This window comes from Stegostoma tigrinum, chromosome 7, assembly GCF_030684315.1.
Source record: "Stegostoma tigrinum isolate sSteTig4 chromosome 7, sSteTig4.hap1, whole genome shotgun sequence".
NCBI lineage: Eukaryota > Metazoa > Chordata > Chondrichthyes > Orectolobiformes > Stegostomatidae > Stegostoma > Stegostoma tigrinum.
The window spans coordinates 75266328-75294295 of record NC_081360.1 but is presented as its reverse complement, the minus strand read 5'-3'; the positions used below and the strand labels follow the sequence as shown (position 1 = coordinate 75294295).

General features: G+C 40.4%; 1 protein-coding gene and 1 long non-coding RNA gene across 9 annotated transcripts in view; one reads left to right on the top strand and one right to left on the bottom strand.

Annotated features, from left to right (window-relative positions):
* The window catches only part of spopla (speckle type BTB/POZ protein like a), a 198277-nt gene extending 183270 nt beyond the window's left edge, over positions 1 to 15007 (bottom strand). For 3 of the 6 annotated variants that reach the window (XM_048534634.2, XM_048534633.2, XM_048534632.2), the window contains exon 1: positions 14720 to 14846. The gene's annotated coding sequence lies outside the window, so the exon portion shown is untranslated. Of the gene's footprint in view, positions 1 to 10755; positions 10796 to 14351; positions 14504 to 14719; positions 14847 to 14939 lie in introns of those variants that run through there. The other 3 variants (XM_048534638.2, XM_048534636.2, XM_048534637.2) reach the window with 3 other exon arrangements.
* The window catches only part of LOC125454160 (uncharacterized), a 157672-nt gene continuing 143487 nt past the window's right edge, over positions 13784 to 27968 (top strand). The window contains exon 1 of one of the 3 annotated variants that reach the window (XR_007247931.2): positions 13784 to 14057. This is a non-coding gene — a long non-coding RNA (uncharacterized LOC125454160). Of the gene's footprint in view, positions 14069 to 15220; positions 15391 to 27968 lie in introns of those variants that run through there. The other 2 variants (XR_007247934.2, XR_007247935.2) reach the window with 2 other exon arrangements.

Here is a 27968-nt window from a genome sequence, read left to right as displayed (position 1 = left end):
ACTACAGCAAAACCAACTGCACTTACTACTTCGGTTAGACTTTCAGCATGCAGTTCTTATACCGATCATGTTATTCCGGTCATTTGATTTGCCTCCAGCACCGCCTTGTTTTTAATTTTTTTTGTAATTATCTTCCTACTTCATTTAATCAGATTAGGTGTCATCCCTTCGCTTGTTATTCAGCTGTTAACACTTGAACTTACAAGCGTAACACTTCAAATCATCTGCAGGAGCTTATTATTCAACATTTCATCCATACCATTTGTATGACCTATTGATCTCTCTGCCCTTGATCTTTCTTCCCAGAAATTCTGTGTTCTGTGTTCTTCTCTCTCACTTCATCTGATGAAGGGGCTATGTCTTGAAAGCTTGTGATTTCAAATAAGCCTTTTGGACTACAACCCGTGTTGTGCGGCTTCCAACTTTGTCCACCCCAGTCGAACAGTGGCACCTCCAATCCCCTGCTCTTGTAGCCATTGTATTTACATGGCCAGTTGAGTTTCTCATCAATGGTTACCCCCAGGATGTTGATGGTGGTGATTTCTTTGATGGTAACATCACTCAATGTCAAGGAACAGTGATTAGATTGTCTTGATTGGAGATGGCTATCGTCCAGCATTTATGAGGTGTGAACCTTACTTGCCATTTGTTAGTCCAAGCTTGGATATTTTCCAAGTCTTGTTGTATTTGAACATGGACTGCTTTAGTAGCTGAGGAGACACAGTGCTGAACTTGAATGGGCCCTTGCAGGAAATAACATGTGGAGCTATGGGGAAACAGCAGGGGCAGAGAATCAACTGCACTGATCTACAGAGCCATAAACAACTGAGGGCCAAATAACACAATGTCCATGCCACATTTATTCTGAAACTCTAAAAACACTCAATAAAAAATTTTGAAAATTCCAAAGTAGTATTTTATACCGTAATTATATTGTTGAATTTTATACCTAATGAGGATTAGCGTAATCACCACACTAGTACGTAAATCTTGAATTCTCTCAGATCCAAAATATAAATTTTCCACCACATCACAGGTCAGTACCGGAAAATTCAAGAATCAATTAAATACTGCCACTATCGACTCAGCTTTGGAATGTGAATTTGATAGAAATATCAGACAAATATTCAGTCTAAAAATCAACAGGCAATATATTTTAACGTGGAGCAAACGTCTGAACAGTATTCTGTCACTTTTGATGTCTGCAAGCATAACTCTGGTGGCTTCCTTAAACATTATAATAAAAAGAGGAGACCGAACACTGGGGGAGCCATAAGCTTTCCGAAATTGCCTACATGGTAATGGTTGGGCATCTCATGACAATCCAAGCCATACTCAGTATAGGCAGAGCCTCGACAAATTTATTCAGGCATTCTAGCCTGGAAAGTGCATACCATAAAGCAGGCAGTCTTACAATGTCAAAAGCTTTAGTAAGATCAATGAGCAACAAACAAAGATCATGATGTTGCTCACTTTTGCCACCTTGCTGGAAAAAAAACATATCTGTCTGTCACAATGCGAGCTTTAAATGGCACTAGGATTACAGGAAATCATATACTAGATGATGGGCTTGTAAACTGTTCAATAGGATCTTGGTAATAAAATTCCTGAAATTGGAAGCTATTCCTCAGTAGTCAATGAATTCAGATGCTGATTACATCAGAACTTTCCCTTATCCCAGATATTCTTAAAGATGGCTATACTTTTACACTTGCAAATCTCTACTGCAACACTGACAACGCCAAAGGCTTTGCCACGTTTACTTGTTTTGATTACCTTTGGAACCTCTTTAGTAGAAGTGCAGCCAAATTTTCCTTTCTCAAATAACTGTTCATCTTGACAAAGAGAATGTTGAGACTAGGTGCCTCTGCTGATGAACACCTGATTCCACCAAAGTTACACAGCCAGTAAACATTGAGCTCCATCATCAGGTCAGTGTCCTAGCTGCTCACTCAGGAGATATCCAAACTATGACAAAAGAAATTGCAAGTATTCCCAAAAATTTTGGTCTCCAAATCAGAGTGTGAAGACCAAGACTGTGATCCAGCCAGCACCATGCAATACTTTGAAGCAACAGGCTGTTTCATTTATAGATACTCTGATAGTATGGTCTTTAGACATGTCACTATTGACAAAATAAAATCATCAGTGGACACATAGAAAAAGTAAGTTCTTCTTACAGTCGAGTCTAGAAGATGGTGTCGGAAGCAGCAATAAATTTAACTGAAGGCTGAAATCAAACTGTATCAGGCCACTGGCATTGCCAATCCATCATGGTGCAGAATCATCTGTTAACAATATGTACTACAAAGTTTGGGAATATTTCACCAGAAACATCAGAAGTCAATTGTGAGAATTTGATAGCAGAACAAAGTCACAAACAGGAGGGATCTCCATTGAGCTGGGACATCACCCACCAGACATTTCCATTTTGATGAACAGGCCATGTCTCCCGCATGGATGGCTAGAGAATCCCCGAACAGATCTACTACGGGGAACAGTCTCATAACCAAACAACATCAAGGTAGACAGTGCAAAAGATAAATGGGCCCACTTAAAAACAAAAGCCTTGTAAACTTCTGCATTACAGTCCATCTCTCCTGGGCAGAATACAGTAACAAATCTGAAATTTAGTTCTACATGCTTCAAGGACCATCTATCCTGAACTCAACACCCAACATGCGTAAAGGATATAATTAGCTCTGGAGTTGAAAAAAATAACAAACTGCTGCCACAGCTGGAAGTCCATCTGAGCTTATTCTGCAAAACAATGCAATAGCCATTTTTAAACATTTTGGATGAGAGATTGGCTTGCATTATATTAAAGCAAATCATTCAGGACTGCAATAGCCTTCAAACATTTCCATTGGGGAAAAGCCTTGTAAATAACTAACATTTGCAGGATTTTCTGCCATGACAGTTCTTTAAAAGGAGAGCAGAATCAAGACTGCAGAAGTGTCAGTACTTTTGGTCAACAGGAACAAGTATGGTCATTGTATCATCTTAAATGCCACTAAAATCTTACTCCAGATATTTTCAGCACATCAAATTAAACAATGCTCATATTCAAACAATCAAAATGCCCTTTTAATTCTCATGGGGATAGTTTGCTGAGTTGGCTGGATGATTGGTTTGTGTGCAGAATGATTCAAATGGCGTGGGTTCAATTCCCACACCAGCCGAGGTTACTGTTGAGCACACTCTTTCCCAAAGTCTTCCCTCACTAATGCGACCTCAGGTTAAACCTTCATCCACTGGTCTTCAGAGTTAGGATGGCCAAGGTTATTATTATTGTTCTTATTATTATTCTCTGATGAAGGGTCTAGGCCCGAAACGTCAGCTTTTGTGCTCCTGAGATGCTGCTGGGCCTGCTGTGTTCATCCAGCCCCACATTTTATTGTCTTGGATTCTCCAGCATCTGCAGTTCCCATTACCACTTATTATTATTGCTGTTGTTTTGGATGAGCAAAGTGAATATACTATAGCCAAACTTGCAGATGACTTTAAAATAAAAGGTGAAAAGGCAAGGGGCAGGAATGACAAGTTCCTTTGTTTGGATTTTTGATTAAAAACATGAGAGACCATACTGTCTTAAAGAAAACAGTGTAAAAATGATAATAAAATGTGAGGCTGGATGAACACAGCAGGCCAAGCAGCATCTCAGGAGCACAAAAGCTGACGTTTCGGGCCTAGACCCTTCATCAGAGGGGGGATGGGGTGAGGGTTCTGGAATGAATAGGGAGGGGGGGGAGACGGACCAAAGATGGATAAAGGAGAAGATAGGTAGAGGGAGAGCATAGGTGGGGAGGTAGGGAGGGGATAGGTCAGTCCGGGGAGGACGGACAGGTCAAGGAGGCGGGATGAGGTTAGTACATGGGAAGTGGAAGTGCGGATTGAGGTGGAATGAAGGGATTGGTGAGAAGAAGAAAAGGTTAGGGAGGCGGGGACAAGCTGGGCTGGTTTTGGGAATGCAGTGGAGGGGGAAGGGGAGATTTCACCAACTTCAAAATCTTTCCTCCCCCCAATGCATCCCAAAACCGGCACAGCTCGTCCCCGCCTGCCTAACCTGTTCTTCCTGTCACCTATCCCCTCCTCCCACCTCAAGGCGCACCTCCATTTCCTCCGTACTAACCTCATCCCACCCCCCTGACCTGTCCGTCCTCCCCAGACTGACGTGTCCCGTACCTCCCTCCCCACCAATCTTCTACTCTATCTATCTTCGGTCCGCCTCCCCCTCTCTCCCTATTTATTTCAGAACCCTCTCCCCATCCCACTTTTCTGATGAAGGGTCTAGGCCCGAAACATCAGCTTTTCTGCTCCTAAAATGCTGCTTGGCCTGCTGTGTTCATCCAGCCCCACACTGTTATCTTGGATTCTCCAGGATCTGCAGTTCCCATTATCTCCAGTGTCAGAACTGTGCTTCTCTTGCTTTGTTTCTTCTTCCCTCATCCACAATAATTGTCTCATCTTATCTACTCGTATGTCTATTGAGTTCTTTCTACTTGGAAGCTTTTAAAAGGGGGTAGAGTTTAAACTATAAAGTCTAAGATATCAATTTTTTTTTTCTTTTCATTCATTAAAAATATTTTGATTGCAATGGATAGTTTTTTGATAATTATAAAAACCTAGAATGCATATTCTTTTAACCCAAATTAGGCAAAACTGGGTAACTTAGTCATTTAATCAAATTTTCACAATTGTGACAGCTCGAAAGGAAATGGGGCTCGATTTCCAGCACACTGCCCTAGCGAGTCATGACATTTCAGCGTGAAAAGTAATTAGGTAGGAGACACACTTTCCGTATAAACTAAGCTATTTTAACCCCTCACATTTGAATTTTCCTTCAAGAACCTTCCTTGGTTCAAAGGATAACTTACTAAGGTGGTAAGCAGTTTTACATGGCCTACATTTGGACACATGCTGGACAATAAGGAAGTTGGTGAGTGAGTGGGAAGAGAATGGGCAGCAGGGAAATGACTGGGAGGGTGATTTTTTCTCTTCAAAATTAAGAGACAAGGAAGGAGCTAATAAGTAGTTCTAGCACTAAATTCTACAGTGCAAGGACATAATAGATGCCAGAATTTGTTTTTGAAGGTGAAGCTGCAGAATTAGGGAGTAATCCTGCCTAGAAATATAGATTGTAGTCAATGGCTTTTAAGGGCAAAATATCAAATACAGTTGTCATGAGAGAGATAACCACTGGCAGAAATAATTTTCATTTTGTTACTTCCACTTGTAGTGAAATAACAAGTCCTTGCCTCAACTCAGCAGCTTTATACAAAAATCAACCTTATCTGCAGGACAGCAATTGACTAACCGGGTTTCCTACTTGTAGTAAATATATATATTCTTAAGATTAATTTTCAGGCGTTTCTGATGTTTAAATAAATATGTACATTGAGTAACATGCTATTCCGATGAAGGAGGTCATTGTTTTGATTCCTTATGTATAATTGTTTAAAATATTTCAATCCATGGTGCCATGACACAGTGATTAAATGCCATTTCACATTCAAAGAATTTATGTCAAGTTAGCTTGTCATTTATATTTATCATAATAACTGCAGTTACTCAACTGCCAATGGCATCTAATTTACAATCGCAAAAAAAGTAAAAAGAATTAACTGGGCTTGATACTTGCCTTTTAGAGTAATCTATTTTATGGGTAAACGATTTGGAACTTTCTCTTCAGCTGCAGAGTCTTTCAAGTACGATAAGTTTGCCATGTTGAATCACTGCAAAAGCATCTGGGATCCTTGGCTTTTTAAATAAAGACAAAGTCGAAAAGCAAGGAAGTTTATGATAAAACACTTATACTGTCACTGTATTATGCATAAGTTAAGGGACAATGTCCATTTCTGGGCACTACAGTTCAGCAAGTGGACAGATCCTTTGAGGAGTATGAAGATGTGTCAAATTTATACCATGAATGAGGACTTTTAGTTACATAGGGAGACGAGAGAAACTGAGATGGCTCTTAGAACAGCAAGATTTGAGAGATTTGAAGCTGAAAGTTGTGTGGCTGGAACACTTTTTGACATGGTCACAATACAACTCAAGAAAATGTAGTCAGAGAGGGAATGAGGGAGGGTGGAAGGAGGAGGGTGGAAGACAGGTATACAGGAAAACTGTAGAGTGCATCTCGCTTAAGAACAGATATTTTGAGTCGAAAAATGGTGACAGTAATGGTTCCTCTGTGGAACTGCAGCCAAAGATCAGCTGCACATGGGTGAAGCAGAAAAAAAGTGAGAACAATTGTTGTAGGAGTTTCAACAGCAAGGGGTATAGACAAGTGTTTCTGTGATTGCAGACATGACTCCTGTACGTATATAAGCTAGATCTTGATTGCCCATAACCAAACTAAACCAAGTATAAATTAGAGCCAAGGAATAGAGGGTTAAGAATGCAGAAAGGAGTGGGAGTAACAGAGATGAAAGATAGCAAGACAGTTTAGCAATGTAATGGAACCATTATTCAGAAACGGCAGCAAACATGCTACACATTTGTTTAAGTCATTAGCTTTAGCAACATCTTTAACTATTTTAAACAGTGTATAAAGATCAATTTATAATGCATAGAAATTATTTATCCATTTTTTTTTATAAAAGACCAGTTCAAGAGAAACACTAATTTACTCCCAGCATCAGGATGAAAAAAAATCCAGATATATTCCCTAATACTATAATGTTATACAAGAGTGACCATAATATGATAGAATTTATATCATGCTTAAAAATGAAGTAGCTCAATCAGAGGCCAGGGTGTTAAATTTAAACAAGAAAATTATGAAGATACAATTGGCAAACTAGCAGAGGTGGATTGGAACAGCATATTAAAAAGGTATGAAAGTGTATAGTCAATTGATTATCGTTAAAAAACCATTACATAGTTTACAGCAGTTATACATTCCTTCAAGATTAAAAACAACAAAAACCGAGTCAATCATGGCTATCAAGCTGGGCGGGGGGGGGGGGGGGGGGGGGGGGGGGAAGAAGAGAGAGAGAGGGGGGGGAGTAAGAACTGTAAAAGAGTAAAAGAAAAAGCCAAAAGTTGCCAGAAGTAGTAGCAAATCAAAGCCTTGGGAAGATTTTAAAAATACTGCAAAACAGGAACAAGAAACATATAAAATGAAAATAGGATATAAATGTAAGCTAGCAAACATTATGAAAACAGAGACTATAAAAGCTTCTGTAGCTGACATTTCCTTGGCCAGGACATCCAGAACAAAGAGTTGTGGCCTTAGAATATATTGGTAGGTAATTTCATACTGAGACAAGGAGAAATTTCTTCACTCAGAGGGTTGTGAACCTGTGGAACCCTCTAGCACAAAAGGTTGTGGAGGCCAAATCACTAAATTCCATGAAGAAAGCTTCAGACAGATTTCTATCAAGAAAAAAATGTCAGGGTCATAGGAAGAGATGAGAGTATGGCAGTGAGATAGTGAATCAGCTGTGATCACATTAAATGGCATGATGGGCTTTAAAGCCTGTACCTATTCCTACTTTCTATGCTGGAAATTGTCAGCATGGATTTGTGACTGGGGCGTCACTTTCAACAAACCTGTTGTGAGTTTTTTTAAAGAATGTTATTACTTAAAGGGCAGTCAGTGGATGCAGTACAGTTTCATTTTCAGAAGGTGAATGATGAAGACCTCACAGAAGGCCAGTTTGCAAATTATAGCACGAGGTAGGTAGTAGTATACTGCCATGGATTAAGGATTGGGTAACAGGCAAAAGAAAGACCAGGAATGGATGAGGTTAGTTTCACATTGGCAGGCTATGACCCAGAGGTACCTTAAGGATCAATACTTGGGCCTAAGCTGTTCACAATATTGTTTTGGGCATGAGGACTAAATGTTGTATTTCCAAGTTCATAGAAGATACATTGCTTGGTGGATACGCGTGATGAAACTGCCAAGTGGGCTCAAGAGGATTTTGACAGACTTAGTGAATAAGCCAAATATGATGTCAAATAAAATGTTGAAAACGTAACATTATCCGCACACAGTATTTCTTAAATGGTTAAAGAGATGAGAAAATGTAATTGTACAATGAGAACTAGATGTCCTCGTCAATATGTCACTGAAGGCTAACAATTAGATAAGCTGATAGTATGTTAACTTTTATCAGTAGAGCATTTGAGAACATTGGTCAGACTGCACATGGAATTCTGTATTCAGTTTTGCCCCCTCCCTTTCTGTTTAAAAAAAAAGAATATTATTCACCACAGAGGGAGTGCCATTAGGGTTTACCAGACTTGTTCTCAAGATGGCAGGATGGTGCAACAAGGAGGGCTATTAGAAATACTGAAGCTGTATTCTCTAGAATTTCAAAGAATAAGAGGCATTCCCATTGACCCCTACAAAAACAACTGAAAGGATTGATAAAGATAGATGCAGCTAAAAGGTTTCTCTTGGTTGGGGAGTCTAGAACCAAGGGACAAAATTTCAAAATTAGGGAAAGCTACTTAAGACTGAGATAAGAATTTCCTTTTTCGTCAGAGGGTTGTGAAGAGCAATTGGGAGGTCAGTGATTGAATATGTTTAAGAGACTGACAAATTTCTAAATACTAACAACACCACAATGGGATACCATGAAAGTGTAACAGTGAGAAGCACATTGAACCATATGAGAAGTAATGGTCGTACTGAATTGCAAAGCAGCCTCAACAAGCTAAATTGCCTACTCCCATCAGCCTATCACCAACCTAGCCGAGCAAGGAGATGAAATTATGCTAAACATTATTCAGGAAAAACCTTACAAGATAAATCTCAGCAATATTACGAGATAAGAACAGGGGAACAAATGCTAAAAATATCCCAATATATAAATATTTTTAAAATTACAAGCGTACAAAGCAGTTGCAGTTTGTTCGATAGCTTTCAGAACAGGAGAATATGTTACTCATAAACCATGGTTCAAGATATTTTGTCTTTTGTTTTTTCAACTGTACGCCTTAGACACCCTACAGGAAACAAAGGCACAATGAAGAACAACTTGGTATTTTACAAAGTTGTTTGCTTTACAATATAATGGAGTTTGGTACGACCAGCACATAGTCACTGCACAATTCACGAGAAATATTGAAAATTTGTCTTGATCAGCCAACAAATTTGATACTCATATTGACAACATATTCAAATATTCATGTTCCTCATGAAGTATTTTAATTGTATTACGCATGTGCAAGTATTTTTTTCCTCACGCAGTACTGACTTTTACAAGATTATTAGGTTTTCAGGAGCATCTTAAAAGATAAAAGAAGATGTAGACAAATAGAGAGCTTTAGATGGAGCATTCCATTTCCGTATGGTCTCAATAGCTGGTGGCACAACCACGTGTCAACGTGTTGAGGCTGGAGAGGGTTACAGAAATCAAAAGGATCAAGGGCATGAAAAGACTTTAAAACATGCAAGTTTAGTCCCCAGTGGTCTGTCATCAGCCTGTCCTGATTTCACTTACATGCTGCCCATTAGTGTTATGTCTGAAAAGAAATTGCCATATGTCTGCTAATGACACATCCAATATGATCTCACCATCAAAACCTCTCAATCCCTCCACTGTCCCTAAATTATTCAAGGGGAGGCAGTGGCATAGCAATAGTAACACTGAATTTTAAAAACAAAGTTCCAGGCTCATGTCCTCGGAACATGGATTTAAAACCCTCATAGCAAATGGTGAAATCTGAGTTCAATAAAATTAGCCCTACAAAGTGCTCTTTACCAACAACTGAGGGCTTGTGCCAAAATCAGGAGGGTTGCTGAACAGATAAGTGATGAAGCAACTTGTAAGGTAAGATTCTGCTGGGTGACAGTGACAGCTTTAGCACCTATGATTGTAAGAAGTGTCATTTATATCTCAATCAGAAATTTCTTCTGCCAGAGGCTGCATGCCTTGTACATACATGTTTATAAGCATGAAGATTCTTGCAAGAGATTCATTTGTAAGAGATGTGGAAGAGGAGAAAATATTAACTTTAAAATGTTTCAATGGATGGAATCAGGATCAAACTGACGATAGGAGTCTATCTTGGGCATTGCAAGAACTGCAGATGCTGGAGTCAGAGACAACAGTGTAGAGCTGGAGGAACACAGCAGACCAGGTAGAATCAGAGGAGCAGGAAAGTTGACGCTTCGGATCATGATCCATCTTCAGAAATGGCCTGCTGTGCTCGTCCAGCTCCAAACTGTGTTGTCTCAGTCTATCTTAGGCCTTGACCTCACCACAATTACTCCACTTGAGATGCGTCAGGATTATGCCTTACAGAGCAAAAAGGAGATAAAAATAGATTTCAACCTGCATTCTTCACAATCATTGCAAATCAACTTGTGGAGATGTTTTCTTCAAGAAAGCATTAAAAAAAGGAATGGAAATAATCCCTGGTTTCTCAAAGTAATTCAAGGTATCACGAACCTACTAAAATTTAATTCCTGATTAATAATTTCCCTAAATTACTTTAAACGTCCTCAGTACTTAATGTCTTCTAAAATGAAGAGTTGGTCTTTTTCCACCGTTTCATTACAGTTGACCCAACTGAACAACTGAACGAGCAGTTTTACATTACTGCTAATCTATAGTGTAACTTCCTCTGCAGAGTCGGACTAGCTTTCCTGGCTTGTCAATATTCCTTACAGAGATAAACATCAACCAGATGGTTAACTGTTGTTGCTTTGTTGATATTTTAAACATATTCAATTTATTTTCCTTTCTTTTTGTTCTCTCAGCAACTACTAACACTTCTTGGTAATTTCCTTACCTTTCTCTGTTTCTCTCAAACAAGCTGAACAGGCTTGAACTGAGGCCTACTGATTACTCCGGTACAAAACTGCCCTGCTGTGGTCCTAGTTTCCTCCACATATTATTGCAAGTAAAAACAGACTCAGCAGGAAATGAAAGGCATTGGAGGATAACAGAAAGCTTGTTTTATAAAACTGCATCAAGTACCATACAGCTGGGTTTAAATGTTACCCTTTTTTTGAAAAGTAATCAAGGATGGATTTCTGAAATTCCATGAATTTAACAGAATCAACATCCCCCACTACTATCAAACATTTTCAAATTACAACAGAAGATGTGTGGGGGAGGCAATGGGCTAGTGGTATTATTGCTAGACTATTAATCCTGAAACCCAGACAATGTTCTGGAGACTCAAGTCAAATCCTACCATGGCAGATGGTGGAATGTGAATTAAATAAATATCTGGAATCAAGAATCTAATGATGACTGTGAATCCATTGTCGATTGTCAGGAAAAACCCATCTGGTTCACTAATGTCCTTTAGGGAAGGAATCTGCCATCCTTACCTGGAGATAGTAGGAACTACTGATGCTGGACTCTTAAGATAACAAGGTGTGGAGCTGGATAAACACAGCAGGCCAAGCAGCATCAAAGGAGTAGGAAAGCTGATGTTTCGGGTCTGGACCCTTCTTCAGAAAGTCAGCTTTCCTGCTCCTCTGATGCTGCCTGGCCTGCTGTGTTTATCCAGCTCCACACCCTGTTATACCATCCTTACCTGGTCTGGCCCATATGTGACTCCAGACACACAGTAATGTGGCCGATTCTTAAATGCCCTCTGGGCAATGAGGTATGGGCAATAAATACCTAGCCAGCAATGCCCTCATCCCGTAAATGAATAAAAAAAATACAATTTCCAATTAATTGGGTACATAACTGGGTGCAAATTACAAGGCCACAGTATAATCAAGTGATTCAGACATCGTACTCATTATACTGTACTCCTGTATCCTTGTATTTGAGTAAAAATGACAATAAAATCTAATAGTTTGGGAAGTGTTCGCATGCAAATACTTCCCCACAGTCACTAAAATACAGAATAAAAGGCAGGTTAACTCAAAACCTGGCAGAAATCGCTATAGATTCATAGATTAACATAGCGCAGAAAAGACCCTTTGGCCCTTCGAGTCTGCACCAACAATAATTAACACAGAGAAGGTTCGCCCCAATTTCCTGTATTTGCCCTCTTGAATGTTACGATACCTCAAGTGCTAATCCAAATATTTTTTGAAGGCTATAAAGGTTTCCAGTGTCTACTACCTTCACAAGCAGTGCCTTCCAGATTCCCACCACTAACTGAGTGAAAATATTTTTACCCAAATCCCCTCCGAGACTCCTGCCCTTACCCTAAAACTATGCCCTCATGTCTGACCTCACAACCCAGGGCAACAGCTGCTCTCTATTCACCCTACCCATATCCTTCATAATATTGTCCACCTCAATCATGTCCCCCCTATCTCTTCGCTGCTCTAGAGAAAATAAGCCAAGCCTGTCTAGGCTCTCCTTGTAGTTCAATTTCTCCAACCCAGGCAACATCCAGATGAGAGATAATGGAAACTACAGATGCTGGAGAATTCAAGATAACAAAGCGTGGAGCTGGATGAACACTGCAGGCCAAGCAGCATCTTAGGAGCACAAAAGCTGACGTTTCGGGCCTAGACCTCTTTGATGAAGGGTCCAGGCATGAAATGTCAGCTTTTGTGCTCCTAAGATGCTGCTTGGCCTGCTGCGTTCATTCAGCTCCACACTTTGATGAATCTCCTCTGTACCCCCTCTACTGCTTTCATATCCTTCATGTAGTGAGGTAACCAGAACAGTACACAGTACTTCCGCTGTAGCCTGACCGACACTTACTAGTTCATCTCCCAAGTGAAAAGACAAAATGAACATAGATGTGTGTCACACTGAAACGATAACTGAAGAAATAGTCAGGCAAATCAACAGAATGTCATAATCAGGTTACAAACATTATTTACTCAACAGTTTCGCAGGGCAATACCGAATAAGATCAAACTTCTTAATACATCTCATATCATTAACAAATTTTCTTTCACTTTATTTACTTCAATTATTTAAACCAGATTTAAATAAAAATCTTCTGAATAAACTGTCACTTTACCTTAACAAGCCTTGCACATAAATTATTCAATTGGAAACAATATTGATTTACTGGTAGCAGTTAACAGATGAAAAAAACCCACGGGTTAGTGATGGGAAAGAGAAACGTTTGGTTGCATATTAGAGAACTTCTGGGTATAAAATGCCACCCTCTACCACTATGCACAGGAAAATTCAAATCCCCAGGCCAAGGATTTTGGATTCATTTTCACATTGTGAGCATTGTTATCAAGACAATTGCCAATCCTTTGCTACCCACGTGTAAGACAATTGATTGGTTTGCTAGGCCATTGAGAATAAACAATAAGTTTTTTTTTAAAAAGTGTCAAGGCTGCTGGCATGTCATGAGGTTCACAATGACAGACCAGGTGAAAGACAAGTCTCCTTCACTAAATACAAAACGGGTGGTTCACCAGATTTTGTTTTTTTAAGAACCAACAGACCTTTCCACACAGCACATTCATCAAATAACAGGCCATGTGAAAAGTTTAGACCATAAAATATAACTGTTGGCCAATTTTTTTAAATATCATTGCATCAACATTGGTAGATTAGCACAATATTACAGCAAGATTTATGCAGCGTGATTAGAAAATAATTGACATCAGCTTTTTAAAAAAAGTTTTAAAAAAGCTGTTACTTGGCAATGCGCAGTATATAAACATGCCAAATAAGAAACTGAAAACAGAACGTAAACGACTGATCAGCTGGTTCAACACCAACACCCCTGCAACAGCTTCACCTGGCAGCAAAGAACTTCCTTTTGATATTCGAAAGATCCAATCAAACAACAGGACTTTTGTTTTCACTCCTCAATTGGATATGCAAATTCAAAAGCTATTCCCACAAGCTGACTGCTAGGTTACATTGGTGCAGTGACATTGGGTGACCAAACTCTGCAATCAACATTGATTTCCATCACAAAATGGGAAGTCTGGCTTAGGCTTTCTTTACAGCCTTTATTTTTCCTCGTAGTACCACTTTAATCACAAACCCCCTACGTGGAGCAGGAACATTGCACAGTTAAAATAAATTCCAACTAATGCAACTTATTCAAAAGAATCCGGGATCGAAAGCGGAAGACGACATGCACCGGATCAAATACTCAATCTTTGGACAACTCTAATAGCAGCCGGGCCGAACAGGGTGAGGAACGGGTTAGTGGAACAAATAATCTAAATCTCTTTGTTCATCGCTGGCCAGCCGCCTCGGGAAGCCCTAAATGCTACGAAGTGACCCAGGGATGAGGCTGTGCTAGACTTGCTGGTTGAAACTGCCACAAAATGACCAACATGTTCTGAGTCTGAAACATCACCGCAGGATTTATATACATTTTTTTTTCTGTGTGTGAGAGTGAGAGAAAGAGAGATAGAGATGGTGGGGGGAACTAAATTAGTCAGATTAACTGTTAAATATACACGAAAAGCTTCCCAACCTCACCTTGCCCCAGCCACCGCATAAGAAAAAGCGAGCAGTCCAATTCTTGATCTCCCAATCCAGAAATAAAAGGGTTTTTTTTCCCAGTTGCGAACGGAGAAAGGGGGCAAATAATAAATTGACAAGACAGAACTGAAGCGGCAGCAGCAGTCCCGGATTTTTTTTTAATCCCCTCATTACCTGCTGCCTCTGCCGCTTTGTGAAGTCCATCCGCCCGCCCCCAAACCCCAAAACAAATTTATTCGGAAATCGCGATCTGCGGCCACCTTTCGCCCACCCCCCCAAAAAAAACATCAAACACTTCAGTACCAAAAACAAACACACCCAAACCACAAGCCACACAAACAAGAAAAGACCCCCTGAGACGCTACCTTATAATTTTTTTACCCCCCCCAGGGCCGGAGCCACACAGGCATCCGATAAATAACGTCCACGGCCGCCACACAACTTCAGCGCTCTCAACTGTTTGCGGCTCTCGGCCGCCGCTCGGCTCTCTGTCTCCCGCCTCCCCCCTAACGACTCGTCGTCGCTCGGGTACCTTCGCCACCACCATTACCCTCCCCCAGAAATCACTCGTCATCGCTCGAATACCTTCGCCCCCGCTCGGCTCCCGAATCCCCAGCCTCTTCGGTGCTCGGATACCTTCGCCGCCGCACTTCTCCCCGATCCCCAGAGTCGTTATCGCTCGGATACCATCACCTCTCCGAGGGCCGAAGGACTTTCGGTTTCGTCCCCACTCGGGAACCTTCGCCACCGCTCGACTCGCCGAGCCAGACTTTCGTCGTTGCTCGGTTCCTTCCCGCTATCGCTCGGCAATCGTCGTCTCTTTCCGGATCCTTGCCCTCGCAGTCATGCCGCCTCGTAACCGGGTCGAGTCAGCATGTCCGTCAAACAGCTGCCGTCTTGCCGGCCCTCCCTGGAAGTGCCTTTATAAACACTGCAGGAAGTCGCTACTTGCGTTACAGTTTTTGTTACCTTGGAGCAAAAAGGAGTCCGAGGTTCAAATTGCACTTGCTTCTAGAGTGTGTGCCACAAGACACAGGTTGGTTAAGAAATAACTTCAATAGTGACTGTACCTCCGAGCCAGAGATATGTCATAATGCCTCTGACCAGGGTGATTAAAATCAACAAGACTCCACGAAATACATGATTGTAATCTCCCACCAGGCATTAGTATTGTTTTTTTTTCTCCTTCCCATGACAACTATTCAAATCACCTCTGTTTTCCCCCCTCCATTAATTACAATGAGCAGCAACGTTGCAAGATGTTACAAATGAAAGACATTCAAAATTACATAGATTAGGAGGTTATGTGCAGTGTTTGTAATGAGGTTAGCCATGTGGGCTACACAATATGGGGATGTGAATCTGGTCCAATCAGGGAGCCCTGGCTAATGGATAAAAAGGGGAGTGTCAGACATTCTGACACTGAAAGCTGGCTTTGAGGGAGCTGGGCCAGTGTCAAGGACGCACCATGTGTAAATAAACAGTGGCTTGGTGACAGGATACCAGTCTCTGTGGAGTTATTTTAGTGCGTAAGGTAAAAGTTCTGAAGGAATTAACATCCATGTTATATTGGCTGCACACATTCAGCTGGTGTCATGCTATGGGTGAATGCAAAGAATTCCAGTCTACCTTTTGGAGGTGTGAATAAATCTGTACCATCTCCTTAGGGTCCTAGTAATTATGCCTGACCAAATATAGTTGTACTTATGGATATTATGCATAAACCTTTCGTTTTCCAGGAACATTACATATTGCAACTAACCATGTGATAGTCCAAAGGCAAGCTTTATGTGAGATCACATACTAGGAGAGCTGGAAAAGACCACAAGGCACCAGAAGTAAATATGCAAAAAAAAGCAGAGGACCTTAGGAAGAATTAGATTTATACTTAGATATAGATTCTACATTCATGGTTGCTTCTCAGATGATTCCAATAATTAATTAAACAATTGGGTGAGCCAAGGAATGTTGTTTGTGAGTTAACAGTATTTTAAGTAGGCATGCTATACTAAACTTTAGGGTTTGTGGATGAGATAGAGCCAATACTAGACAAGGCAAGGTTTTGATACCTACGCAATTTACACTAATTCCTGTTGGAGGTGCATGTGCATGGGTTTTGGTGAACGTAGCATCAGCCTTGGTGATGGTATTCCCATAATGGAATAGACTTACAAAAGTCACTGTCAAGTTTAAAAAATGAACAATGGCCATTCAAACTAAGTATCAGTGTCACGTGCATTGGACTTCAGCTTTCATCTCGTTCAGGGGTGCAAGAAAACACAAAGGATTTTGCTATGTGTTAGCCATGGCTCACATAATGATGCAGCTCATCTGGTAACCCTGTCACCTCTGGATTCAAGTCTTACACCAGGTCATGCGCTAAAAATTAAAGCTGATGCTTCAGCACTGCACTCTCCCATCTCTTGCTGAGGTAGATATGAAAGATCCCATTATTCTATTGCCAATGTTGCAGCAAACAGATATTCTGATCATTCTTACACTGAAATTTTTGAGTGTTTTCTGTGTGTAGTTGGCAGGCATGTATTCTATATTACAAGAGGACACTTCAAAAGTACTTAATTTACTGTATGGCATTCTGAGATGCCTAAAGGTACAGAAAAGATCTAAATAAATGCAATTTTTTCCTCTTTTGAATATAGAAAAAAACAACTGATTACCACCTTCCAGCCTATGGCAGTAAATGCACATCTTAGAAAATACTGATAGAATTGAGTTCATTTGTGACAAACGTTAACCCACCCCCAACCCCAGTAATTGGCTGAAAAACAAATGACGAGCTAAGAATCATGGAAATGTCCATCAACTAGTGAATGCTTTCAAGATAGAAAAACTCAGTAACTCCTTAGAATAAATAATTTTGAATTATGGTTGTAATTTACCAATGAATCCAGGATAAAATATTCTAATAGGAAAACCAACAGTAAGCTCATTTAGTCATTCTAATGAATAGAATCTCTAGAGGTGGAACCAGGCCATTTGGCCCAAACCAACTATTCAAAGAGCATCCCACCCAGACTCACCATATCCATATAAACCTACATTCCTCATTGACCATTTGCATAACCTATACATCTTTGGTCTGTAGGAAGAAACCCATGCAGATGCAGGGAGATCATGCAAACTCCACACCGTCAGTTGCCTGAAGCTGGGATTGAACCTGAGTTCCTAAGCACTGTGAGACAGTAGTACTAACTACTGAACCACCATCCACCTTTTGGATAATTGAAGACTTCTCACTAGAAAATACTTTCATCTTTTTGACACTGCCACTTCACATTCCATGAATGATTATCTTCCTTAAATTCTTGGATTTGATATCTTTGTTAAGTCAAGATCCTTTCTTCCATTGTTTGTACCTGTTGAATTTTATGTAGTATGGACAATGTCCTAATCATGTGAAAACGATTCAAACAGAAATTGCCTTTTAAATAGGTTTTTTTAGAGATAAAAATAAATATACACAAGGTAGGGCAGGTCCAATGGATTGCTGAAACAACATCTAAGAGTGATGTGCACAGTACTATTTTGGAAAAACAAAACTTTTACTCTGTCTCCATGACGATGTGGATGAAGGCAATGTTGAAAATAACTCTAATCCATATTATCCACAAGGTTCCACTTTTGATTCTTTGTCTGCAGTCAGTTAGCTGATCTTAGTGAGAGCAGCAGTTAAGGGTACTTTTTGGCATAATTTTTTACATTTTTTCTTACATTGACCTCAACACTTCTGATTTATGGAGGTGAAGGCAACAAATTTCTGAAGTTATCCAACAGCTCCTGCTGTGATAGAAAAAGGCTCAGGGTCAAATTTGGTATTCTCCATCACTGTCAAAGCCTACAAATGTAGAAGTGCATGACTAATAGGGTGAGATACTGGGGGGATGATGACAATTGTGGAACCATACTGGACCTGTACAAGATTCTTTTTAGACAAGTATATTGAGGAACTAATTGGCAAACAAACTATTCTAGATTTGGTTTTGTACAATGAGAAGGGGCTCATTAATAATCTTGTTGTCTGAGGTCTTTTTTAGGAAAAGGTGGCCATAACATGATAGAATTCCTCATTGGGATAAAAAAAATGAAGTAGTCCAATCCAGAACCAGTTACTAAATGTAAACAAAGGAACTGCTGAAGGTATGAAGGGTGAGTAGGCTGCAATGGATTGTGTAACTTCATTTAAAAATATAATAGTTAATATTTAAGGAATAGTTAATATTTAAGGAATAAATGCATGGATTGCAGTGGATATACTATCCTTTCAGTCAAAAATAACAGGATAAGAGGAATCATATAAAGTTCCTAGAAAAAATAGCAAACCTCAGGACTGGGAGCAATTTATAATTCACCAAAGGAAGACCAAGAAGTTGATTAAAAGCTAAAAACAAAGCATTAGAGTAGTATAAGGAACATAAAAGCGAGCATTAGGAGTTTCTAAAATAGGTAAAAAGAATTAAAAATTAGTAAATGTAAATGTTACTATCTGAATTTGGGAGAATTGATTATGAAGAACATGAAAATGCTAGAGTAATTAAATAACTGCTTTAAATGACTAGATTTGTCTTCACAGATGAAGACACAAGTAATTTTCCAGAAATGATCAAGAAGAAAGGGTCTACTGGGAAGTAGGAATTGACTGAAATTAGTATTAGTACAAATATTGTCCTGGGGAAATTAATGGGAGTGAAAGTTGATAAATCCCCATAGAAATAATGGACACATTGGCAGTCATCTTCTAAAACTACATAGTTCCTGGAACAGTCCCATTTGGAGGATGGCAAATGTAACCTTACTGTTTAAAATACATGGGTGGGAGAAAATTGGGAATTGCAGATCAGATAGTTTATCATCATTAGAAGAGAAATTCCCAGAGTCTATTAGAAAAGGTGAGATAACAGGATACTTAAAAAATGCTGATAGGATTACACAATATCAGAAGGATTTTTGAAAGGTAATTCATGCTTGACAAACCTACTGGAGTTTTTTGAGAGTACGACTCATATAATGGATGAGGGCGAACCAGAGGATGTGATGTATTTGGATTTTCAGAAACCTTTTTGACAAAGTACCACATACGTGATAATTTTACAAAGTGAAAATGCACAGAAATGATGGTATTATGCGCACATGAATTGAGAATTAGTTAGCAGAGAGAAAACTGAGAGAGGGAATAAATGGTATCAGAGATAATGGGAACTGCAGATGCTGGAGAATTCCAAGATAATAAAATGTGAGGCTGGATGAACACAGCAGGCCAAGCAGCATCTCAGGAGCACAAAAGCTGACGTTTCGGGCCTAGACCCTTCATCAGAGAGGGGGATGGGGAGAGGGAACTGGAATAAATAGGGAGAGAGGGGGAGGCGGACCGAAGATGGAGAGTAAAGAAGATAGGTGGAGAGAGTATAGGTGGGGAGGTAGGGAGGGGATAGGTCAATCCAGGGAAGACGGACAGGTCAAGGAGGTGGGATGAGGTTAGTAGGTAGATGGGGGTGCGGCTTGGGGTGGGAGGAAGGGATGGGTGAGAGGAAGAACCGGTTAGGGAGGCAGAGACAGGTTGGACTGGTTTTGGGATGCAGTGGGTGGGGGGGAAGAGCTGGGCTGGTTGTGTGGTGCAGTGGGGGGAGGGGACGAACTTGCCTGGTTTAGGGATGCAGTAGGGGAAGGGGAGATTTTGAAACTTGTGAAGTCCACATTGATACCATATGGCTGCAGGGTTCCCAGGCGGAATATGAGTTGCTGTTCCTGCAACCTTCGGGTGGCATCATTGTGGCAGTGCAGGAGGCCCATGATGGACATGTCATCTAGAGAATGGGAGGGGGAGTGGAAATGGTTTCCGACTGGGAGGTGCAGTTGTAGGGAATAAATGGGTCATTTGCAAAGTGAAAGCTGGTGACAAGTGGGGTAGTACAGGGATAAGTGCTTGGTCCGCAGCTATTCTCAATACTTATCAACAGTTTTGATGAGGAAACAAATAGTAATTTTTCAAGTCTGCTGACAAGACAAAACTAGATGGGATTGTGAGTGGTAAGAAGGATGAAAAGAAATTTAAGGCCAATTTAGACGGGTTGACTGAGCAAATGGCAGTCCTATTTAATGTTGATAGATGTGAAGTTGTCCACTTCAGTAGGAAAAACATATTTAAATAGTGATATATTAGGCAATGTGTCGTACAACGGGACCCAGGTGTCTTTGTACACTTGTCACTGAAAGCGAGTAGGCATGTCAAGCGAGCAGGTAAGAAGGCAAATGGTCTATACAGAAAAGTACAGCACAGTACAGGCTCTTTGGCCCACAATGTTGTGCCGTGGAATAATCCTAATCCAAAAATAAAATAACCTAACCTACATTCCCCTCAATTCACTGCTATCCATGTGCATGTCCAGCAGTCGCTTAAATGTCACTAATGACTCCGCTTCCACGACTACCACTGGTAAACTATTCCATGCGCTCAGAACTGTCTGGGTGAAGAACCTCCCTCTGACCTCTCCTCTATACCTTCCTCCTAACACCTTAAAACTATGACCCCTCGTGACAGTCAATCCTGCCCTGGGGAAAAGTCTCTGGCTATCGACTCTATCCATGCCTCTCATTACCTTGATCAGGTCACCTCTCTTCCTACTTCTCTCCAGAGAGAAAAGTCTGAGCTCAGTCAACCTCTCCTCGTAAGACAAGCCCTCCAGTCCAGACAGCATCCTGGTAAACCTCCTTTGCACTCTCTCCAAAGCCTCCACATCTTTCCTATAATAGGGTAACCAGAACTGGACACAATATTCCAAGTGTGGTCTCACCAGGGTTTTGTAGAGCTGCAGCATAACCTCGCGGTTCTTAAACTCGATCCCCCGTTAATGAAAGCCAAAACACCAAATGCTTTCTTAACAACCTTATCCACCTGGGTGGCAACTTTGAGGGAGCTATGCACTTGAACACCAAGATCCCGCTGTTCCTCCACACTGCCGAGAATCCTGCCTTTAATCCTATATTCAGCATTTAAGTTCAACCTTCCAAAATGCATCACTTCGCATTTATCCAGGTTGAACTCCATCTGCCATTTCTCAGCCCAGCTCTGCATCCTGTCAATGTCTCGCTGAAGCCTACAATAGCCCTCTGTTGGCATTCATTGCAAGACTGCTTGAGTACAGGAGTGAGGAAGTCTTGCACAGCTGTATGGGGCTTGTGAGATTACACCTGGAGAATGGTGTACAGTTTTGTTTTCCTTGCGTAAGTTAAGCTGTCCTTGCCATTCGCTGTAATATATGTTTATCAGGCTGATTCCAAGAATGGCAGATTTGTCATATGAGCAGAGATTGGTATGAATGGGCCTGCATTCATTGGAGTTTCAAAGAATGAAAGGAAATCTTATTGAAATGTGTCAAATTCTGACAGGTCTGTACAGATCAGATGCAGGGATGATGTTTCCAATGACTGGGAGCTCTAGAGTTATGGATCACAGCCTCAGATTACATGGTAGGCCATTTCAAACTGGGATGAAGACAAATTTCTTCATTCAGAGGCTGTGAACCTGTAGAATTCTGTCCCTCAGGACTCTGTGGAGGCAAGATTACTGAACATATTTAAGAAACAAATAGATTCCATGATACTAAAGGTAATGAAGAAAGCGTACAAGATGTTGAGATGTAGAATCAGCCAGGATCATGTTGCATGGTGGAGTGGGCTCGAATGACCTACTCCTGCTCCTATTTTCTGTGAAATGCCCCAAAAGGATTATTGAGATCAGGAGGGAAGGAAGGTAATGAAAATTGCTAAATATTATAATCATAATATTTCTGTCATAGCTACGAAAAGCAAAACATTCATCTTATTCATTTGTTTATGGTTACCATGCAGTTTGTCTTTTTTCTGTATTATTTATTCACCTTACCAAGGGTCCCACAATACTTGTATTTATATTCCATCATTGTAGACAATTAAAGTAAATACAAACAAATAGTTGAGAATCACACTGCACAAAACCTGACACATTGCAATGTACAGCCAAACAAAAATCCTTCAAATAAAATATGGTATTCAAGACTGCCCAAAGAACAGTGTGTCCATAAAATCCTAAGTAAATGCTATCAAACTGTTGTATTTCGATCAGTTGTGTAGCAGTAATGATTGTCAACATGATGAGTACTGTCAGATCCATGTAGTATCTCTTCATTAAGAGTGACAATTCTGTTGTGATTTAACATGTAACCTATTATTGTGAATAATAGGTTTAAAAGACATGTAAGATGTAGTACATGCCGGTGATAAGTTTTAGTTCTAACAGTTACCTTATGTTGACAGAGTTAAGCTGTAAAAGGCTACAAGAGTATCTGCCTGTTCTCCACATATCTTGATGTTTATTAAATATGAGCAAATGATTAATTGAACTGAAACATTAACTTTGTTTCTCTTCATGGATGCTGACTGACCTGAATTTTTCCAGCAGTTTTTGTTTTTATTGCAGATTCCCAGACTCTGCTGTATTTTATTTTCATATTGTTTAGAGAATTAGTCCTCTTACTGCTCCTACTCACCTGTAAATTGCAAATATTTGCTTCGCTCAAGTGAACAGCATTTGTTTCAACACAAAAATTGCTTCATCATACACCTAGCATTGAAAACAGTTGCATTTCTATGTACCCTGCCACTCACTGAGTACCAAAACCTTGTTGTCAATAGTGTGGATCTGGAGGAACACAGCAGGTCAGGCAGCATTAGAGAAGCAGCTAGGTCAACGTTTCCAGTTTATACCCTTTATCTTGAAAACCCAAAATGTCAGCTTTCCTCTGCTGTGATGCTGCCTAACCAGCTGTGTTCCTCCAGCTCCAGGCTATGTTGATTCTGACACCAGCATCTGCAGCTCTTGCTATCACCAAAAACTTAATGTTTGTAATCATAGCAGCCAGCAGATAGGATAACAGTTCTGTGAAGTCAAATTGCCATGTTGCTGCAGAACACAAATTTGATTGCAAATCAATAAGTCTCTTAGCCTCTTTTGACATTCATGCTAAGGGCTTTTGCAGGGATTTAATTCAGTGCAAAAAATCCACCAAAATAATATATTCTATTCTAAATGTGGCTCTTTTCTCTTCCATTTTCCACACGTTAAATATTTCAGTACAAATGCTAATAACCACTCAACATCCAGCATTGTCAGTTCCATGCTTGTTCTCTTGCTGTTTCCAGTGTACGTTAATGATCATTGATGAATATCTGAGGTATGATCAGTGAACTCACAGATGACGTGTATATTGATAGTGTGGTACGTGACGAGGAGAAGTCTTAGACTACATGATTTTTTAGAGGGGCTGGTCAGATGGACTGAGCAGTGGAAAATGGAATTTAATCTTACAAAGAGTGCAGGCTAATAACCTGTCACACACCAGCCATTCCCATCACAGGGACTACTACCAGAAGCACCCTATTGTCAGCTACTAATGGTCCCCATTAACAGCTATTGAATCTCCCAGTCTGGCCATGACCCATTCCTTTTTCTCCCTAACTGCTATTCTTTCTTTCTGGGCTCCATCTTCAGCTATCATTTACTCCTTCCCCCTCAACCCCCTCCCCCACCCATATTTTGCATATATACCAACATTTTCCTAGTTACAATCAGTTCTGAAGAAGGGCCACTCAACCCAAAATATTAACCCTGCTTTCTGTCCATAGATGCTACCAGTTTCTCCAACAATTCCTGCTTTTGTATAGGGAGGATGTCATTGCACTAGAGAGAGTGCAGAGAAGATCACCAGAGTGCTGCCTGGGGTGCAAGATTTCAGCATAGCAGAGACTTATTTTCGTAAGAATAGAGACGGCTGAGAGGAAACCAGTTTGCGTTGTACCAATTTACAAGGAGCATATCAGGGTAGATAGGAAGAACCATTTCTCTTTTATAGAGTGAGCAATAACAATGGATTTAGGGAAAAGGGGAATTTAAAGAAGATCTTTTCTCACCCAGAAGGTGATAGATATCTGAACCTCTCTGTCTGAAAGGGCACTATGAGACAGGAACTATTGTGGCATTTAACAAGTATTTAAGTGATCACTTGGAGTGCCAAGGCATATAAGACTACAACCCAAGTACTGAAAATTAGTATTACAGTATATAGATGCATGATAACTGGCATGGACACAATAGGCCAAAGGATCTTGTTCTGTGCTGTAAAACTCAATGACTCCAAAGCCTTGAATGAAGTCCATCTGAACCTAGAGTATTTGTCAGTCCACAGCTTCATCAGTTTGCTTAGCACTACTATTCATGTGATTGTAATTTCACTAAGTTCCTTTCTTTCTTCCAGCTGATTCACAGCTATTATTGAAATTTTTTTTCTATCCTCTGCAGTGAAGATAGATTAAAAATTGCCATTCATTTCATCCACTATTTCCTATTATCCACTATCAAGTTCACATAGTCACTCTTTGGAAGACCCACACTCACTTTATTTACTCTTTTCATTTATGTAGAATCTCTTGCTATCCATTATAATATTTCTAGGAGCCTCCTGTCATACTTTCACCTATTCCTCTTGATTAACCTTTTAGTAACTCTTTGCCATTCTTAATATTCTGACGAACCATTTGAGCTGCCACTCATCTTTGCACAGTTATATATTTTTTAAAACTTGATGTTTTCCTTAATTTCTTCAGTTTACTCTATATGATGGGTCTTCTTTTCTGGTAGAAATGTACTTATTCTGAATATTTTGAAATATCCCTTTAAATATCTGCCACTGTGACTTAAATGAGCTATTCTCAGCTTAGTCCAGCATTCCTCATGGATACCTTGACAATTATGTCAATACTGCTATACTATTGTCTGGTGATGCCAATTAGATAATGGGTCTTTGAGTTACTGGTAAAACTGTCATAAAAATAATGTTTTGGAGCCATGGAACAAGATAACAAAATGCAGATATTGGGATAGCAGGGGAAATAATTTTTACAATCTGCAGATCTTTGGATAACATCCATGCTACTTAGTGTTTAATTGAAACATTTCATGCTGCTAAAATGCAGCTTTTGCTTTATCACGTTTGATGTCCAGGCTTGGAGACTAAATGCATCAAGCAGTGGGGTCCACTGCCGCTTTGTGAGAAAAGCTAGTAGCTCGAGGGCATTATGAAATGCAATGAAGTTAAAAAAAAATTCTGCTCTGTTAATCTATTCAAGACTACCGAGAGGAACTGAACCTTTCCATCATTAATCCTTTACTGCAGGCAACAATTGAGAGATCAGCAGAACAGAAGGTACAATCAAATCATTATGCGTTAGCATTGTTTGAAGTATTTTACATTGGCAAGGATCCATAGCAGTAATCTAGATCAAACTTTCATTCAGACAGACATAGCTACTCTGTGTACAACAAATTTAGACACCCATAATTTCTGTTAGTTTTACCACTTACCTACTCATTACTTTCGGGTTAACCTTTCTTATCTTTATTCGTTCCTTGGTTGTGGGCAAAATTGACATGGCTAATCCCTACTATTTAACTGAGAGGTCTCCTCAGCCATTTCAGAGGGCAATTGAAAGTTGCCAACACTGCTGTGGCTCTGAAGTCACATGTAGAACAGGCCAGGTTAGGTTAGAATGGCAGATTTCCCTTTCAAAAGAATAAGAGCAAATCAGTTGGGTTCTTACAACAATCAGTGATAGATTCAGTCTCACCAATACTGAGCTCAGCTTTCAATTGCAAATTTTATTAATTGAACTTAAATTCAACTAGTTGCTATGGTGGACTTTGAATCTATGACCTGGGAACATTAGACTGGGCTTCTGCATACAAGCTAATGACATTATCATTATACCACCATCTCCCCAGAATTCTCTGTCACTTATGGCTACAGACTTAAGGAAGGCTCAAAAATATGCATAGTGATTGTAACAAATGAGTAACTTTCATCTATTAATTTCATGTATAAACTTCATAAACTGCGAAGTAATGCACTTTGGGAGGTCTAATGAAGGAAGAATATACACAATAAATGGTAGCTCTCTAGGAAGTATTGAGGATCTAAAGGACCTTGGTGTACAAGTCCATAGATTGCTGAAGGTGTCAGAGTGATGAAGAAGCAATTCAGGATGCTTGCCTACATCAGCCAAGGCATCAAATATATGAGTTGTCTTGTGACAAATTTATAAAACATTGGTTAGGCCACAGATAAAATACTGTGTGCAGTTCTGGTCACCATATTGTCAAAAAGATGCAATTGCACAGAAGACAGTGCAGTGGAGGTTCACCATGATGTTGGCAAGGATGAAAAGTCTCAGTTGTGAGGGCAGACTGGATAGGCTGGCTTTGTTTTCCTTGACGCTGAGGGGGAATCTGATTGAGGTATATAAAAAATGAGAAATATAGGTTGAGTAAACCTTTTCTCCATGGTAGATGTGTTGCAGACTAGAGGGCATAAGTTGAAGCCGAGGAATAAGTGGTTTGGAGGAGCTGTGAAGAAAATTTGTTTCCACACAGAGGATGGTGGACATATGGAATGACTGCCTAAGAGGGTGGTGAGGCAAGTACTCTTGAAACATTTAAGAAACATCTGGGTGAGTACTTAAAATGCCAAGGCAGAGCCGGCTATATTCCAAGTGCTGGTAAATAGGATTAGCGTAGTTTGATGTCTGATGGAAGCCCTGGATGACCAATATAAACAGGGGATTTAGAATCTCTTCAATTTGGTAGGCTGACTCCAAACTGGCTGGCCACACCCAGTGCACTGTGCAATAGTAAATAAAGGGTGATTTAGTGATGGGATACTGCCCTCTGTGAACTTGGTGGCGACGGATGGAAGCAGTACGTGCCTGAAGAATATTTGCTGGCAACAGTCTTCTTGGAATTGGGGTAAGCATTTCTGGAATCATGTCTTTATTTGGGAAGTTTGACTCATTCGATCCTGACATCAAAGACCCAGTATGTGGAAAGAATGTGATATTTTTCTCGTTAAGTGACATTGGGACAGATGAAAAGCTATGAGTAACCCTTCTGACTGCTTGTGGACTGAGAGCATTTTTGGTTATAAAGGGCCTCCTCCCTCTGGACCAACCTCAGGGAATCTCTCTCCCACTGCAACTCTCTTGTAATCTCTTCAGCCACCTATCTTCTTTTCTCTCCATCTTTGGTCCGCCCCCCCCCCCCCCCCTCCCTATTTATTCCAGAACCCTCACCCCATCCCCCTCTCTGATGAAGGGTCTAGGCCCGAAATGTCAGCTTTTGTGCTGCTGAGATGCTGCTGGGCCTGCTGTGTTCATCCAGGCTCACATTTTATTATCTTGGATTCTCCAGCATCTGCAGTACCCATTATCACTGTTACAATTTTAACCTCACTGCGAAGCCTCTTCCAGGGATGCCTAACCTGAAGAAGTTACCCTCCTCCCTCCGGACCAACCTCAGGGAATCTCTCTCCCACTGCAACTCCCTTGTAATCTCTTCAGCCACCTATCTCCTTTTCTCTCCATCTTCGGTCCGCCTCCCCCTCTCTCCCTAATTATTCCAGAACCTTCACCCCATCCCCCTCTCTGATGAAGGGTCTAGGCCCGAAACGTCAGCTTTTGTGCTCCTGAGATGCTGCTAGGCCTGCTGTGTTCATCCAGCCTCACATTTTATTA